This window comes from Callithrix jacchus, chromosome 4 (assembly GCF_049354715.1).
Source record: "Callithrix jacchus isolate 240 chromosome 4, calJac240_pri, whole genome shotgun sequence".
NCBI classification, from domain to species: Eukaryota; Metazoa; Chordata; class Mammalia; order Primates; family Cebidae; genus Callithrix; species Callithrix jacchus.
The window spans coordinates 7,493,615-7,512,330 of NC_133505.1; the positions used below are offsets into that span (position 1 = coordinate 7,493,615).

Genomic DNA, 18,716 nt, shown 5'->3' on the forward strand with positions numbered 1-18,716 from the left:
GGGTAGGGGAAAGGGGCAGAGATTCAGGTAGCTTCTATTCAGCTGTGCTTTGCCTCGTATTTGGGAGTTCAGTTCTAGTGGAAGAAGGTCTTCCAGTGACTGAAGAACAGTGGTTTTTATGATTTGGTTACTCCTTTCCCAGTACTTTACAGGAAAGGTAATAAAGAGGCAAAAAGGAGCACGGCCTCCAGAACTGACAAAACCTCCACCTGTGACTCCATTGAGTCCATTCCTGTAATTTAACCCAATTTCTGTTTCTCTATCTGCACTTTTTTAGGACCTTGGTAAGAGGAACCTTAGATGAGTATCTGTTCAGAATATTTACAAAGTGCTTAGATTGATTTAGAAATGAGAATCCTTTGTATAAAGAAAATATTCGTAATTTTTCTTGAAGGTTTTAAGGTTTCAGAGAGACCAATGAGAAAAGGGAGGCCTTGGCTAGATCTTATCCTACTAGGAAGATGCTATGGGTACGTAGGTCAGAACATAGGTGAAATTTAGGCTTTTTCTTACTGGTGTTACCAATTCTTCCACCCATAAATAAGCCTAAATAGTCTGGGTGTAAAGGAACAGGTAGGAGAATAACTCTTATATTAGCTCATTTAACCTTGGTGACCCCCTGATTAGACATCTGGATAATGTCTCAGTTAAGACTCCAGAAGTCTTTCTATAAAAGTAAATAGGAAGCTACTGCATGAAGTAATGTAGATTTTCTCAAAGAATCAGGCTCAGGCCACCTGCATCATGATCACCTAGAGAACTCATTAAAAATACAGACTGCTAGAGTCCACGTGAGACCTAAGGGTTGTCACTCCCTTAGTGTAGGCTTGGGAACCATATTCCCTAGGTGACTCTCACATACTCCAACATGAGAACTGATGATGCAGCTGAAAGAGAGCAGGGGGTGCCAGCTAGTAGCCTTGGTTCTAGGTGTATTTCTCACTATGCTTGCTCTGTCAGCATGGCCAAGTCATTCTCCGCACTTCAGCTTCTTCAGCAATAATGATGGCATTGGATCAAGATGTTCCTTGCCCAGTCTAGCTTTAAAACAGCTTGTTTCTCTGGATCTGATTTACAGAAAATTCATTCCTTCCTGCCTTGACAAATCATGTATGTCTTTCCCAGCTCTTTCTAGATTTTATCATGTAGATACAGTACAAGATTGTCTAGAAGGTACTGGAGTTCCAGGTTGTGTGATTCTGAGGACACAGATTAAATATATGTTATAAATAGATATATAAATTATATAAATATATATAATTATATATAAATATGTTATAATTGTATAATCATATACATTACTTATAAAATGGAGTGATATTATGAAGCTCAATTATAGGAGAAGGCAGAGTTTGCTGTTAAACTGTATGTGAGTAAAGTCAGCACTGGGAGGTCATGCTTGTATTTGATTGACTCAAAAAAATTGAAGATGTACCACATTTTACTAAAAGGCATGGGAGTCTGGGGAACAAAGTGTGTGGAAATTGTCCTTACCTGAATCGTTATTACATTAGGCCCACCTGAGATTTACAAAGTCAGGGTGGTTTCCAATGTCTGGCTCGTTGCAGGAGCCTGACTCTGGAGCATACTGATAAGTACAGACACCGCCTTGCAGGACGCTCTCTGCTGACATTTCAACCAGAGCTGGGAGAGGACTGCTCTCTGGGTGGGTATCCAATACAGGATTATACAGAATCCTTATACTTACATATTAATCTTCTCTGGACACAGAATTCTCTCTTAAAACTATAAAAATCTGGCTTCTTCATTTATGTTGGAAATTATTTGTTATTAAATTAGTAATTAGTTTAGGGATTTATGAAGTCCAAGATCAGTAAGACTGTCTCCAAATGATGTTAAGCATCTAATATAAGCAAAGCTCTTAAGATATAGAGAAGCATTTCTAGAAAAATGATGCATATGTGAAGTAAAACAAGGGAATTAAGAATATTATTTGTACTGGCAAGAAAAATTAAGAAATTAGGCATTTAAAAAAATAGATTTCAATTTAGAAGGAAATAATATATATTTGTTGGTTTCTTCTAAGATGTAAAACCAGATTCCTTTGACTCTTATGTGTATATATTATAATGTGTATGTATAATATACATTATGTGCATGTTATGTGTATATATATGTGTATATATGTATATATTATATATTACAATGTGTATATATACATATATTTCAGACTCAAGAGAGGATTTGAGTGTAATAATAGGGTTCTTAGGTGATAAAAATTTGGTCAGCAAGCACTTAACTGGACAGTTTTGGCGTCTAAAACTATTTTCTATTCCTGCTTTCCGGTTTCACTAAACAATCCTGGTATTTTCATGATATAAGGAGACCCTACTCTCCAGACCTAAGTGTACACACACTGATGGGGTGGTCATGCGCTAGTTGTTAAAATGATTCAGGGCAAAGCCCATTTTGTAGCACTGTGGGACTGAGATAAAATGCAAACCTGTTCTCACTTTGTGGGGAGAAGCTTGGGCTGGCGTTTTAGGCAGGCAAGTTCCAGATGTCGGGAATCACTCTATTGTGTCAGTAACTGTTACAAGCTTCTTGTCCTGGGGTGAAAATAGCTTACTGCTGAGAAGCAAGAGGTGATTGTCCTTGATACACCAGCTGCCAGAGGCCCAGCTTGCTGGGGTCAGGTACACACTAACCCTTCAGTGCAACTCCCATGGCTGGACAACTTTGCAGGTGCTGGTGTTCTTCACCCACAAATCAATGAACCTGCCCAGGATGGGTTTCACTTAAGTGTCTCATCAAAAACTGCATCCAAGAATAAAGGCCCCTTGCAACATCCAAAACACCTTCGAGTAACCCACGACCGCTCCAACTATTGAACATGAGCCCCACCCTGTTTAGCTTTCCTCTCTTGAATCCTTAAATGGTGAAAACACCCACATGAGTGCGGAGATAAACTCCTGCTTTGATAATTCACTGTCAGAAGTATTGAGCAGACTTTAGTGGGAGGGAAGCAGGAATGGTCTTCTCAAATGCTGCAGTACAAAAGCTCACGATTTTTTGTCAGGCTTTGCGTTTTCCTTGTCATATTATATATTGCAGAAGTGCGATTCAGGATCAGTACAAATCAGCTCAGAGGACATGGGAAGCTGTGGGTTGCATCAGCAGCACATGGGCTAAACAGAAGGTGGCAGCATTTTAACATTGCTGGGCACATGCACACAACGGCACATGCGCAGACGCCATTGCATGATCATTGGCTTACTGTCTCAATCCCTGACAGAGTGTTACAGCTTCATCTTATGCCAACGAGGAAGCCGGATACAGTGATGGGAGATTTGTGTGGATATGATAGCACTGGACATTCCAGGCTCCGTTGGCAAAACATACAGCAAATAGGAAACCAAGGGGTGAGCTGAAAATATCAATGGTACTGTCAGAGAGCTTCTTATTTTCCATTCCTTGTTAAAACCTCAACATGAAAGGCGTAAATGCATCAAAATTAAGCCTAGAAAGGAACAGGCAGTTTCAATTTTTTTCTCAGCTTCCAAAAAACTCTATGAAATAAATTGATCACTGGGAAAACCTTGCACTGTGAGTAAGAGCATTGTGGTCCAGTGTAGGCTCCATTTCAAAAGAGGCTGTGAATCCTTCCGTGTACTATCGAAAGCCCTGTGCTAACTGCCAGCTCCACCACTGGCTAGCTTATGCCCCTAGGAGAAATCTCCGAGCCTGTTTATTTTTCAACTGAAATAATAAGTGCACCTGCCTCATAGGGTTGTAATGATCTGTGAGGTCATGTACATAAATCATATTGCCTGGTTCATTCTAGCTGCTCAATAAATGCTATCTTTGTAATCATTACTGTTGTTCAGTTTTACTGTTTTCAAAAAATATCACATATCATATTTAATATTATTCTTACAGCAATTCTGAGAATTAGGCAAGAAAAGGGTTCTTATTTTCACTTTACAATTAGAGTAGTAAGTGTAAGTGACCAGCCAAGCTGCAAGCCTGGTCATTTCATCAGGGAGACAGATAATCGGAAAGTTCTTTCCAGTTCTAATATTTGCAACTCTGACATTTAGTTTAACTTACAGCATAGTAAGCAGAGATCCAGAGAGAAATTAATTGCATTTTTATCTTAGCAGTAATTTGCTACAAATGAAAACAGTGCCTGTTTGCTGTGGGCACACAGAGCGCTTACGCCTCATGAAAAGTAAAAGAAATATTGGAACACAGGGCTCTTGTGAAACCCAACCAATGACAAAAATCAATTCAAAGTGTGAGCACTTCACAAAAGAAACACTGCTTAATTTTATACACAGCCAGGCACTTGACTGTATACTGTAGTCAACCATAGTCCCCATCTGTTAGCTCCTTATCTGTGAGAGTGCTTCTCTTGAAATTAATATGCCCTAAATTTATCATACATGTTCTGGAATGAGTCTAATTGTCAATAACACTATTTAAAAGAATGAACTTCTAAAGGGAACAAGCAAACATTAGTGAAAGCCAGTCAACTAACCCTACTTGCTAAGAAGTGGGGTGTTTTATTTATGGCTGCTGTTTTGATAAAATGTCTGAAACCTCACAATTGTCTCCTGTGAAAAACTGCTGCGTTTAGGATTTTTAAAAAATAGTACTTTTGTACAATTACACCACACATGAGAAATCGGGCTTCATGTATGACCTCAGCTATCAAGATCACTGTGAAAGCTGCATGGCATCACCCAGATGCATTTTCATTGCTTTTACAGTTTTAAATTAAACCTTTTTGTTATATAATGGCAACATATGCCCGAGTGCTAATAATTTAGGTGTAGAGAAAAATCTGTCATTGTAAGATTGTCAAAATAGAAGATAAAATGGGTTTGGTGAGAAAGGTCCTTCTTTTTCAGCTACTCGGCTATTCATGACAAACATCCCTCCTCTCTTGTCACTAGACCTTTGATATTGAAGAGGTTTATGCCCCAAGATTTCTACAAATCCTGAAAGTCATCACTACGGCAGAATCACATCTGACAGTGAGTCAGTGATGACTCATGTAGCAGAGGCATTTGCTGGTCATTGAACTTGAGTGTCCCTCCACTTGTCCCAACACCTTTACATTAGTCTGGATAGTGTGAACACATCATCTGGCTGATGGGTATGACTGGAAGTGATGTGTCTCTTGGATGGGCTGAACCACTAAAGAACTACATTGAAACTCTCTTGCTTTCTCTTTTACAGTCATGGAGAGAGGGATCATGAAATCACAGGAGGAAAAATAACTTAGATCTCTGAGTCACTGAAAATAAATTCCTTGCAGAACCGCTGACCCCACAATAAATATTACGTGAGTGAAAAATAAACTTTTATGCCTGTCACTGCTTCACAGCTAGCCTATCCTAATTCAACTACCATAATAAAACCATCTGATGCAACATTTCATAACAAACAGTGCAAATTCACAAACCTGTTTGTGAGAACACTCCTCTGTGTCTCCTGTTGCCACTGCAATGAAGTAGAAATGTGGGGAGTAGCCAGGTCTCTACCAGATCTGACTCCATGTGTGGAGAAAACCTTGATATGATTTAACTCTGTGTCCCACCCAAATCTCATCTCGAATTGTAATCCCCAGGTGTCAAGTGAGGGACCTGGTGGGCAGTGACTGGATCTTTTGGGTGTTTTTCCCTCTTGCTGTGCTCCTGATAGGGAGTTCTCCTAAGATCTGATGGTTTAAAAGTGTGTGGCAGTTCCCTCACCACCTCCTGCTGCCATGTAAGACATGCTTTTCTTCCTCTTTGCCTTTCGCCATGACTGTAAGTTTCTTGAGGCCTCCCCAGCCATGAGAACTGTGTGTCAATTAGATCTCTTTTCTTTATGAATTAAGCAGTCTCGGGTGGTTCATGATAGCAGTTTGAAAATGAACTAATACAATTTGGACATTAATCTCATTTCTATGCGTGTTTTGCAAACTACATGATATAAACCCACTTTCTATTATACTACTCCCACAGTCATTGAGAATTACTGTTATAGATTATCTAGAGGACTATTACTTTAAATTCAGAGGAAAAAAATAAAGCCCTGAGAATTGGGAAACTAAACAGCCGTGAGAAGTGGGAAATTAGCAGTCAACAAGGCTTATTCATTTCTGAATAAATTTTTTGCATCAGACTTCTCATGCCTACATATTCGGAAAACTTCTTCTGAATCATTGTGAATATATTTCTTAGATTTCAACCAATGCCTATTTGTGCTTGGAACATATCTTGCTTATAGTTCTAACCCAGATATAATCTAATACTAGATTGTATATCAAATGCATTGGATTATCTGTTCTTTCATTTCTTCCTTCCTATCACTCAAGGTCTAATCAAGGGACAGAAAAGATACCTATTACTTAAACAGAAATTATGCAATGCAAGAATTCTTCACTGAGTATACAGTGGCTTAAGAGATCACTGAAAAGAACAGAAAAGAATACTGAGGTGTCGCAGAGACAGTATTGCAGGACACAGCCTCCATTTCTAGGGCTACGAAAAGAAAGGAAAAGTCTGGAATTACAACAGCATGGAAGCTTAGAAAAGACATTCTGTGGAGTGGAAACTCAGCCTTCTGAGGAGCAAGAGGAGCTGCTTATCTTGTGCTGGTGTCTCTGAGCTAAGAGGAAAAGCTCCTAGGACTGGGACCCAGCCTCTTCCACTTCTGAGAAGGAGGCACCGGCTGGCTGCACTGCTGGAGCGTGAGGGTTGGTTTACAAGGGTTATAAAACGTGCAGTCTTGATTCAGCTGCTATTACAGTCAGGAACTGCTTTACTGTTGAAGTGAAGAATCATAGCTGGGCTGACACAGGACAGGATACAGGAAAGAAGCATAGAGCCTTCAGGAAACAGACATGACACAGCAAGCCTCTTCTCCTTCCTCTAGCAGTGTCGACACCCCTAGTGCCTCCTACTGAAAAAGTCTAACAGGAATCCAGATGCCCAAGTGGAAAAGTGGTTTTCATAATTTTCATTTTCAGAAAACAGAGTATGGAAGAGTAGATTTGGTGCCAAGAAACTATCACTAAAAGTTAGCAGATATTTTTCTTTAAAATTAATTTCCTGGTTTACTTTGGAAATAACTGTCTCTCAGTATTTGAAAAGAATTAAGTGATTCTGACAATTACGTTTTCTTCCTTACCCATAGACCAGCCCTATTAAAACTTTGCTAAATGCTTTAATTTGATTTACTCTGTGCAGTAAAAATAGTACTAGTATTGACAATCAATCCTGGCCTAAGAATAAGAAAATCTAAGTTCTGATCCTCCACATACTATTTGTTTGATCACTGGAAAACTATATAACATGCCTGAGATTTAATTACCTCTTCGTGATGTCATTGAATTATAAAAATTTAACATAAAATAATAATTTCCATTTGGTACTGTGACAGCCATAAAAATTCACCTTGTAGACCATTAACTACAGCTGTTATGTACTGAATTCCATTACAGCACTTGCACTGAGGACACACGTTCCCTGGGCTGCCCCAAGCTATTGACAGTATGAACTAGCACACTGAAGTTGGCCTGTTCCCAGGAGATTCCTATGATAGCCTACTTGGTCCCAGCGGCTCCCCAACAGCCTGATTGGATTTTCCATAGAACACATGGCAGTCTAGGACACTCGTACCTAACCTGCTTTTTTTTCTCCTTCACCTGGGTGAAGCTTGCATGGTGGTTTGATGGCTCTTTTCAAACATCCATGGCTTCCTCTTTATTTTCTCTCTCTGTCTTTTCCCTAATAAGGTCTTTGCATGTTTCTTCCCATCTTGGAATCTTCTTTGTAACATGATTTGTGTTTCTTAAAATGAGATTTACAAACCCCCTTGGCCAGAATCATCTTTAGTTACCTTTTGAGACACACCTCTACAGGACTGACGTGAGAGGCCCCCAGTTAGGATTTTCTGAGGCTGGGGAAAGCTTTTTGAATTTTTACTAGTTCTCCAGGTTATTATTAATATAAATGTGCAGTTCCACTGTCACATGAACATATCTTTAAACAACTTAATGATTTTACTCCACCCTTTTCTTGCTTGTGTGGTTCCCGACAATAAGTCAGCTGTAATTCCTATCCCTTGTCCCCTTTAGTCTGTGTGATTTTCTTCCCCTATGGCTGTCTTTGCTTTTTGTGTCTGAGTGTATGGATTTGTTGTTATTTTTCATTTTGAACATGATATATCTAGGTGTGTGGATTTTGCTGTTGTTTACCTGTTTGTTGTTTCCCAAGCTTCCTGAATCTATGGTTTGGAGATGGTCATTAACTTTGGAAAATCCTTGACCAGTATTTCTTTATCTCTTTTTTTTTTGAGATTGAGTCTCACTCTGTCACCCAGGCTGGAGTGCAGTAGCACAATCTTGACTCACTGCAAGCTTGAACCTGGGTTCAAGCTATTCTTGTGCCTCAGCCTCCCAAGTACCTGGAATTATATGAGTGTGCCGCCATGCCTGACTACTTTTTTATTTTTAGTACAGAGAGGGTTTTGTTATGTTGGCCAGGCTGGTCTCAAACTCCTGATCTCAAGTGATCCACCCACCTCGGCCTCCCAAAGTGCTGGGATTACAGGCATGAGCCACCATGCCTGGCCACCATTGTTATTTCAAATTTTATTCTGCTCCATTCTTTTTTCCTTCTTTTGTTATTGCAATTATGTGTATGTTGCAGCATTTGAAATAGTCCCAAAGATCTTGGATGTTACATTTTCCTTTTTTTCTCTTTGCATTTCTGATTTAAAAGTTTCTATTTGACCTATCACCAACCTCAGTGATTATTTTCTCACCCATATTGAGTCTACTGATAAGCTCATTAGAGGCATTTTTCCTTTCAGTCAGTGTTTTGATTTCTACAATTTTGTTTTGATTGAGTCTCCGCTTACATCACCTATCTGTTCCTGCTTGTTGACCACTTTTTCCACCAAAGCCTTTAATATATCATAATTACTTTAAATTATTAGTCTAATTTCAAAAATCTGTGTCCTGATTACTTTATCTCCTCAGATTCTGCTTTTTCCTACCCTTTGGCATGTCTTAGAATTTCACATCAAAAGCTGGATTTGTTTGTTTGGTTTATTTATTTGTTTAGTGATGGAGTCTCGCTCTGTCACCCAGGCTGGAGTGCAGTGGTGCAATCTTGGCCGACAGCAGTTTCTGACTCCTGGGTTTAAGCAATTCTTGTGCCTCCACCTCCTGCGTAGCTGGGATTACAGGCACTCACCACCACACCTGGCTAATTTTTGTATTTTCAGTAGAGATGGGGTTTCACCATGTTGGTCAGGCTACTCTTCAACTCCTCACCTCAGGTGATCCACCCGCCTCAGCCTCCCGAAGTGCTGGGATTACAGGTGTGAGCTACCACACCCAGCCAAAAGCTGAATATGTTTTATCAAGTCATAGGAACTAAATAAATATGCTTTTTAGTTTGAGAATTTATGTTAATCTGGTTATGAGTTATGCTGTGTTTAGTGTTTGCTGTAGCTATCGGTGCCAGAGTCTTCAAATTCCCCTAGTGTCCTTTTTTTGGTCACCTGTCTTTATTCTGGGCCTCCCTAAGTGCTCCTCCATAGAGAGAGTCTGACTTGCAGCTCTTTCAGTTGTAATGCATTTTATTATACTGCAGTCCTGTTGCGAAGGCATAAAAAATGGGGTGTATTCTATAATTTTGGGGTTAAATCTCTAACTTCCTGAGCCTGTGTCTCAGGGTTGTGGCCTTCACAGATGTTTACAGTCCTCTGCTTCTTACTACCATGCCTAGCTACAGCATTTTGCAGTATTTTTGATCTATTGCTTTAAATTACTGACCTACTGACTTGATTTTGATTTTCTTTTTTGTTCTTTTGTTTGTTAGCTGAGACAAGAAGGTTGAAGGGGACTGGAATATAAGAATTTCTTCCCCCACATGGAATAACGTTCTGGCAAAATGATGTCTTCCGGACAACAGGCTTTTGTTATGGAGAAGACTCAGTGTATTTCACGTTGGTCACTTTATCCCTTACTTTCCAGAGTCGCAGGGGATCTTTCATGTATCTTCCTCAAGATACAGCTCATGCAAACATGGACCACCCACAAAACTGCAGTGTCCAGTCTAACGTAACACTGGGTAATTTATCAGAGCTACCATTTAAGTATTCTTACCAATTTAAGCTCCAGCAGCTGCTGCTCCAGGGAAGCCGATCCCAGCTGTCTCTCTGGATCACTATCTCTCTCTCCTTTATTTCAGGGTAGAGGTTTTCTAATCGGCCAAGTAATTGATTTTCAATTTGTCCAGGTTTTTCTTGTTTTAAAGATGAGCATGATGACTTCTAGGACCTTGACATATCAAAGACGAAACCAAAGGTCATCCTTGGTTTCACAAATGAACGAATACGGATTGAGTATCTGCAACATAAAAAAAAATCTGTAAGTAATGGACTCTAGGTCTGCCTTCAACTTCACAGGCAATATGAGATGCCCACAACTCTCAGATTGCTTTGACCATCTTGTGTCCCCAGATCCAAAACGTCCTTTTCCCACCAGCTCCCTGGTCTGATGACCTTGGGAAGTAGAACATCACAACTCACGTGAAGACAAATCTCTGATGTAAAGAGAGCACTTGTTCTGAAGACACATGCTTATCCAGCCCTAGAGAAGTTTCGGGGCTGGGCTTCTTTCTTATCTGAGGTATGGCTTCTGAAACTGTCCCCAGCAGTCTGTGTAAATCTTAGCATGGCGTTTACTACACATGCATTACTATCTTCCCACCAGCGAGTTCCTTGAGGAAAGAAACTTACTTTCATTTTTATCTTCAGAGTATAGAAAATGCTCTGAAATAAAAGAAACTCCTTGAGTATTCAGAGAATAAATCCCAAGTTACTGTTATCAGAAAGTTTCTATTTGTAAATTACTAAATATGGTTTGACCACATTTCCAGAACTACTCGCTCTTTTTAATGTAAATTCAAGAATAAGATAAATTCCAGGCCAGCAGCCTCCATAATTTAATGTAAAAATTAATAATTCAAAATGTGTGAGATATGAAATAATGGTGAGCAGTAGCCATGTCCTAACTAGAAATTTCTATTTAAGTTAAGGAATCTTATCTCCTTGAAGACCACAGTTGTCAGAAATGTTTAATTGTCTTATTCTTCTTGTTACTCATTTTTGATTATGCAAATCTTATGTATTTGTCATTCAATTATTAATTCTGTCTTCAATTAAGCATAGATTTATTGGGCCTAAATTAATAGTCAGAACTCTTGAGTTGCTGATGATAAAATAAGGAAAAAAAATTGTCTCTTGCTTTTAAAAATAACTCCAATAATGTAGGTACAAGGAGGCTACAGATGGGAGATCATGCTATCACAGAAACAGCAACTTAGGAGAGGTGATGCTCTTTGACATTTGAAAAGTGTAAATAGTGTTGAAGTAAAACATACACACCTAAAGGGCACAAATAATACTCGCATAGTTCAATGAATGCATGTAGCAAAGTGAAAACCAGCAGAGCTGGCACACAGAGTGAAAAACAGAATTTTTTTTTTTTTTTTTTGAGACAGAGTTTCACTCTTGTTACCCAGGCCAGAGTGCAATGGCGCGATCTCGGCTCAACGCAACCTCCGCCTCCTGGGTTCAGGCAGTTCTCCTGCCTCAGCCTCCTGAGTAGCTGGGATTACAGGCACGCGCCACCGTGCCCAGCTAATTTTTTGTATTTTTAGTAGAGACGGGGTTTCACCATGTTGACCAGGGTGGTCTCGATCTCTTGACCTCGCGATCCACCTGCCTCGGCCTCCCAAAGTGCTGGGATTACAGGCTTGAGCCAGTACTCCCGGCCAAAACAGAATGTTTAACTACAGCCATACAAAACTCGCCTACCCTTTCCAATCACTTTCTTCCTCAAATTCACCGTTATTCTGGTTTTTATCATAAATTAGTTTTGTCTCTTTTGAACTTCATATAAATGAAATAACAGATTTTTTTTTTTTTAAGGTAAGTCTATACAGGTATAAGATAGGGAAACAGGCCAGGTGTGGTGGCTCACGCCTGTAATCCCAGCACTTTGGGAGGCTAAGGTGGGTGGACTGCCTGAGATCACGAGTTCAAGACCAGCCTAACCAACAGGATGAAACCCCATCTCAAAAAAAGAAGGAAAAAAAAGAAAAAAAATAGGGAAACAAAATGAGAAATTCCAAATAGAGGGACGGGTCTGAACAGAGGCCTAGAGTTTAGAAACACATTCTATTGTTTCAGCTCTGTGCCTGCTTTTGGTGTCTCCCCACATTTGCAAGCCAAGGTACTTATTTGTAGAGAGCTCTCTGCTCTCTCACTCATTATCTTTGGAGACTTTACTCTTAAAATGGAATTGAGGTGGTGATATTTTTCCCTGTTTGCCTTTTATATACATTGTTGTATTTCATAACAACATTAATGTTTCCCATCTGTATTAGTCAGGGTTCTCTAGAGGGACAGAACTAATATATGCATATGTATATTCCTATTTAAGAATATATGTATTTGTGTATACATATCTACATGTTCCTATTTAAGAATATATATATAATGAATACATATGTATATATAAAGGGGAGTTTATTATTAACTCACATGTCACATGATCACAAGGTCCCACAATAGGCCATCCACAGGCTGAGGAGCAAGAGGAGCCAGTCCAAGTTCCAAAACTGAAGAACTTGGGAGTCTGATGTTTGAGGGCAGGAAGCATCCAGCATGGGAGGAAGATGTAGGCTGGAAGGCTAGCCACTCTCTTTTCACATTTTTCTGCCTGCCTATATTCTAGCTGTGCTGGCAGCTGAGGAGATTGTGAACACCCAAATTAAGGGTGGGTCTGCCTTTGCCAGCCCACTGACTCAAATGTTAATATCCTTCGGCAACATTCTACAGACACAACCAGGATCAATACTTTGGATCTCCCAGTTCAACCAATATTAATCATCACAAGTCCACCCCCTGTCAACTTCAATCCAAATATTTCTCCTGAGCTCACAAATAATCTTCAAATAAAGACAATAATAGTCATAATTATGCCAAACATAATACAACCATCCTTCGTACAACTGGAAACACACCAACCTCCAACCAAAATACCATTACAAAAAGTTCATAATACTTAAATGCTGATATGAAGTCAATAAATCTTAAGTCACATAATGAAGGAAAAGGAAAGAAAATGAAGATATTTTATTAGTACAAGTGTAGATATGCACAAACAAAAGGAGGAGGAAATACTAGGGCATTTACAGTCCTGGTTTCTGAGCTGGTCATGTGGTCATAGTTAGTACTGATGAACGCCTTCTTCTGCTGCCCATTCTGTATTTCCTGTGCCTTTGGCAAGCACCTCAGCAGGTCGTGGTTTTCTTCCTGACCTTCATTTCTGAAGGGTCTGGGTCATCTGTAGTCCCACCTGGATTGGGCTGTTGTAGTTTCCCATTGACTTCCATCACAGGGCATGGTGATACTAAGAGACGCCCTAATGGGTCTCCTGTATTCCATGTTTCCCCTCCTGAAATCTGTTGTGGAGCAGTAGACTGATTTCATCTTGACAGTCTGGGTCAGTTATCCCCGGCAACACTATGACTCCCTTCTTAGCCCATGGACTTTAAGGTAGGAGGAACTCAAAGTGTCCAAGTGGCAATCTTAACTTCCAGTTTAATGAAATCATTTTTGTGTCTCCCTGTGGCAGCATTCCTAAGAACTAAGACCTCTAGGCCGGCAGAATGTAATGTCAATGGGAACAGGAAGCAAAAATTTTGCTAGTGGTTCACTAGCAGTGATGGTGAGTGGTGCCACTTCCATGTCCACCTCTTGATTCCTGGACACGAATCCCAGCTGTGAGACAAACAGTACCATATATTGGATGCTGATTCAGAACATACATGGTCTTCTGGAGAACTTTGCCCCACCCCTGCAAAGTATTGTCACCTAGTTGGTGTTATAACTGTGACTTCAAAAGGCCATTCCACTGTTCAATCAATCCAGCTGCTTCAGAATGATGGGGAACAGGGTAAAACAGTGAATTTCTTGAGCATGATTCTACTGCCACATTTCTTTAGCTGTAAAGTGAGCACCTTTGTCAGAGGCAATGGTGTGTGGAATACCATGATGGTAGATAAGGCATTCCATGAATCCATGGATAGTAGTCTTGAAAAAAGCACTGCATGCAGGATAGGCAAACTCACATCCAGAGTGTATATTCCAATAAGGACAAACCTCTGCCCTTTGCATGATGGAAGAGTCCAATATAATCAACCTGCCACCAGGTAGCTGGCTGATCACCCTGAGGAATGGTGCCATATCGAGGACTCAGTGTTGGTCTCTGCTGCTGGCAAAATGGGGCACCCAGCAGTGATCGTGGCCAAGTCACCTTGGTAAGCAGAAGTCCATATTGCTGATCCCAAGCGTAACCTTCATCCCTGCCACCATGGTCACCTTGCTCATGGGCCCATTGGGCAATGACAGGGGTGGGAGGGGAAAGAAGCTGAGTGGTATCCACAGCACGGGTCATGCTATTCACTTGATTATTAAAATCCTCCTCTGCTGAGGTCACCCACTGGTGAGCACTCACATTGGGTGCAAACATCTTTATGGTTTTTGACCACTCAGAGAGGTCCATCCACATACCTCTTCCCCAAATTTCTTTGCCACCAATTTTCCAATCATGCTTCTTCCAAGTCCCTAACCATCCAGCCAAACCATTGGCTACAGCCTATAAATCAATATATCCAGCAAATCTGGCCATTTTTCCTTCCATGTAAAGTGCACAACCTGGTGTACTGCTCAAACTTCTGCCCACTGAGATTCTCCTTCACTGCTGTCCTTCAGGGATATCCCAGAAAGGGGCTGTAGTGCTGCAGGTGTCCACTCTCGGATGGTGACTGCATATCGTGCAGCTGTGAACTAGACCATAGTCTTCTCTTCCTCCATCAGCTGATCATAGGGAACTCCCCTTAAGGCCATCAGTGCAGGCTGGGGGAGAGAAGGCAGGGTAGCAGGAGTGGAGACCACGGCATTTGAGCCCCTTCCTCTTGTAACTTACTTGTGTCTTCAGGACCTGCTGGAGCCCTATCACATATATACCACTTCCATTTGATGAAGGAATGCTGCTGTGCATGACTACTTCAGGGCTAGATGGGTCAGAAAGTATCCAGTTCATGACAGGCAGTTCAGGTCACATGGTAACTTGACGACCCATAGTCAAACGTTCAGTTTCCACCAAAGCCCATTAACAGGCCAAGAGCTGTCTCTCAAAAAGAGAGTAGTTATCTGCAGAATACGTCAGAAAACTTGCTCCAGAAACCTAGAGGCCTCTGCTATGATTCACCTTTAGGCCTACCAAAGGCTCCAAACTGCATTTTTATCAGCCACTGACACCCCAGGCACCATTGGATGTGCTGGGTCTTATGGCCCAAGGGGCAGAGCAGCTTGCACAGCAGCCTGGACCTGCTGCAGGGCCTTCTCCTGTTCTGGAGCCCACTCAAAAACTGGCAGCCTTGCAGGTCACTGGATAAATGGGCCAGAGTAACACACCCAAATGAGGAATGTGCTGCCTCCAAAATCCAAACAGGCCCACTAGGCATTGTGCCTCTTTCATGGTTGTAGGAGGGGCCAAATGCAGCAACGTATCCTTCACCTTGGAAGGGATATCTCAACAGGCCCCACACCACTGGACCCCTAGAAAGTTGACTGAGGTAGAAGGTCCCTGAATTTTAGTCGGATTTGTTTCCTGTTGTCTGGCGCACAAATGTCTCACCAATAAGTCCAGTGTGTTTGCCACTTCTTGCTCATTAGAATCAGTCAGCATAATGTCATCAGTGTAACGGACCAGTGTGGTATCCTGCAGAAATGAAAAGCAATCAAAGTCCCTCCAAATAATATTATGACATAAAGCTGGAGAGTTGATATACCCTTGAGGCAGGACAGTAAAGGCATATTGCTGGCCTTGCCAGCTGGAGACAAATTGCTTCTGCTGGGCCTTATGGACAGGAATGGAGAAAAAGGCATTTGCCAAGTCCATGGCTGCACACCAGGCACCAGGAGATGTGTTAATTTGCTCCAGCAATGAAACCACATCTGGCCAGCAGTTGCAGTTGGCGTCACCACTTGGTTAAGCTTACAATAATCCACTGTCATTCTCCAAGATCCATCTGTCTTCTGCACAGGCCAAATGGGAGAGTTGAATGGGGATGCGGTGGGAATCAGCACCCCTGCATCTTTCAAGCCCTTGATGGTGGCACTAATCTCCTCAGTCCCTCCAGAGATGCGATATTGTTTTCGATTTACTATTTTTCCTATGTAGAGGGAGCAATAATGGCTTCCATTTGGCTTTTCCCATCATCATAGCCCTAACTCTACCAGTTAGGGAGCCAGAGTGGAAGTTCTGCCAGCTGCTAAGTACGTCTGTGCCAATGAGGCATTCTGGCACTGGGGAAATGACCACAGGATGAGTCCAGGGACCCAATGGACACACTGTAAGCTGGATCTGAGCTAAAACTCCATTCATTACCTGACCTCCATAAGGTCCTGCTTCAACTGGAGGACAACAATGACGTTTTGGGTGGCTGGGTGTTATTATTCCAGTTTTATACGTGAAGAACCTGAGGTACGAAATGCTCTCTTCACGGCAGAATCGAAACTCAAACCCAGGCAGTCCAACTCTCAGGCCTGTGCTCTTAATAAGTTGGCCATGGTCAATGGGTAGGATTGAAGACTGTCAGCTAGAAGCTCTATTAAATTATTTTAAAATACCAACCTTATCTTGAAGTGGACACTCTCCATTATTAAGTTCTCACTGAGCTGCTATCACGCAGCCCAATCCTACCAATAAAAGAGATGCTTCCTGCAATTTGAGAATAAAGCAAGGAGGCAAATGCTCCAGGGCTAAATTGTAGTAGTAAAAATATATATAGAGAGACAGGTAAGTAGTTAGATAGGTATGTAAGTTGATAGATAGATGATAGATACTACTTTGATAATGCATAGCAGATAATTTTATATAAACAACAATCATTAACATAAGATGAAAATAAGCAGCAGCTGTTGGTTTAAACTATGAAATATTGGAAGGAGTTAAATAGGCAAGGAGAAAATTAGAACACATTTCAAATAACAAATGATGTGCTAATGTGTTATGGTGATGAGGCTCCTGGGATATAAGAATACCCACAACACTCGAGCTTGGAAGGAGAGGGAAATGAAGATGCACATACAAGATGAAGCATCCAAAATCTTCAGAGAGATCAAGATGAAGCATCAGATACGTAGTCACTTATTGTAATCCAAGAAAGAGCCAAGAAATATCTAGAAAGGTCCAGGCTGGAGCATCAAATCCATAATCACTTATTGTAATACAAGAAAGAGCCAAGAAATATCTAGAAAGGTCCAGGCTGGAGCATCAAATCCATAATCACTTATTGTAATACAAGAAAGAGCCAAGAAATATCTAGAAAGGTCCAGGCTGGAGCATCAAATCCATAATCACTTATTGTAATACAAGAAAGAGCCAAGAAATATCTAGAAAGGTCCAGGATGGAGCATCAAATCCATAATCACTTATTGTAATTCAAGAAAGAGCCAAGAAATATCTAGAAAGGTCCAGGATGGAGCATCAAATCCATAATCACTTATTGTAATTCAAGAAAGAGCCAAGAAATATCTAGAAAGGTCCAGGATGGAGCATCAAATCCATAATCACTTATTGTAATTCAAGAAAGAGCCAAGAAATATCTAGAAAGGTCCAGGATGGAGCATCAAATCCATAATCACCTATTGTAATTCAAGAAAGAGCCAAGAAATATCTAGAAAGGTCCAGGCTGGAGCATCAAATCCATAATCACTTATTGTAATACAAGAAAGAGCCAAGAAATATCTAGAAAGATTCAGGATCAAGGGTCAAGTTTGTAGTCACTTACTGGAAAATATAAATTATATTTTTGTATGAATAGTTTGGGACTTGAAAAGAAGGTAGTAAACATTGCTTATAATATCTCATGCTTCAAGTGGTAATGCTAGGAACCCCAGAAGATGTTTTAAGAGCATGTATCTACGTCTCTAAAGTGACTTTTTTCTCATTTTTTTTTCAAAGTTTATTATTCCTGCTTCTTCCATGTTGTCTGTTAAACTTAATAGATTTGTTTATAATTTGCTTATAAAGAAGTTACTGTATAGCTCTAAATTGGTATAATTTCCCTGATCATACAACTTGCAGACTGTGGAATAAATAGGCGTTTTTTTCTGCTTCATTGACTGACACCTGCCATGACAGATTTTCTTCTTTAGAAACTTTTATTTGGGGTGAAGTTTGGGGCTGGAGGACAGAGATATGATGAACAGAGCAAAGATGTAAAATAGACACTGCTTGTGAATCCTCTGCAGATGAATGCACACCTACCTTTATTAGCATTCCAGTCTCTCACAAAATTGGCAGCTGTGGGCAGTGAGATTACCAATGGAGTGGTGCTGATGACCTGCTTAGCTCAGCAGATATGAGGTGAGAGGCCTGTGGTGTAGTTACACCTGCAGCTTGAAGATAAAGCTAGGTCTAAGCTGAGTTTCAGACAGCAGACTAATTGAAAAATACTAGACGTGGCTGCTTACCTGATATTTGGTACAAAGTCTTCTGTTTGTTTAGACAAAATAAATTCCTAGAAAAGAAAATCTGTAATATGGTTTATGTTAATAATATTAATATAAGAGTATTCAATTTATAGTTTCCCAATATAAGAAAAAGA

The 18,716-nt window shown here is 40.6% G+C and overlaps 1 protein-coding gene across 5 annotated transcripts in view; it reads right to left on the bottom strand.

The window, feature by feature from the left end:
- LOC144582011 (uncharacterized) overlaps positions 1-18,716 on the bottom strand; it is a 449,998-nt gene that overhangs the window by 82,631 nt on the left and 348,651 nt on the right. For 4 of the 5 annotated variants that reach the window (XR_013533633.1, XR_013533634.1, XR_013533636.1 and 1 more), the window contains exons 18-19: positions 10,558-18,629; positions 10,133-10,375 (exon numbers count right to left, since the gene is read on the bottom strand). The gene's annotated coding sequence lies outside the window, so the exon portion shown is untranslated. The remainder of the gene's footprint in view (positions 1-10,132; positions 10,376-10,557; positions 18,630-18,716) is intronic. The other variant, XM_078368207.1, reaches the window with a different exon arrangement.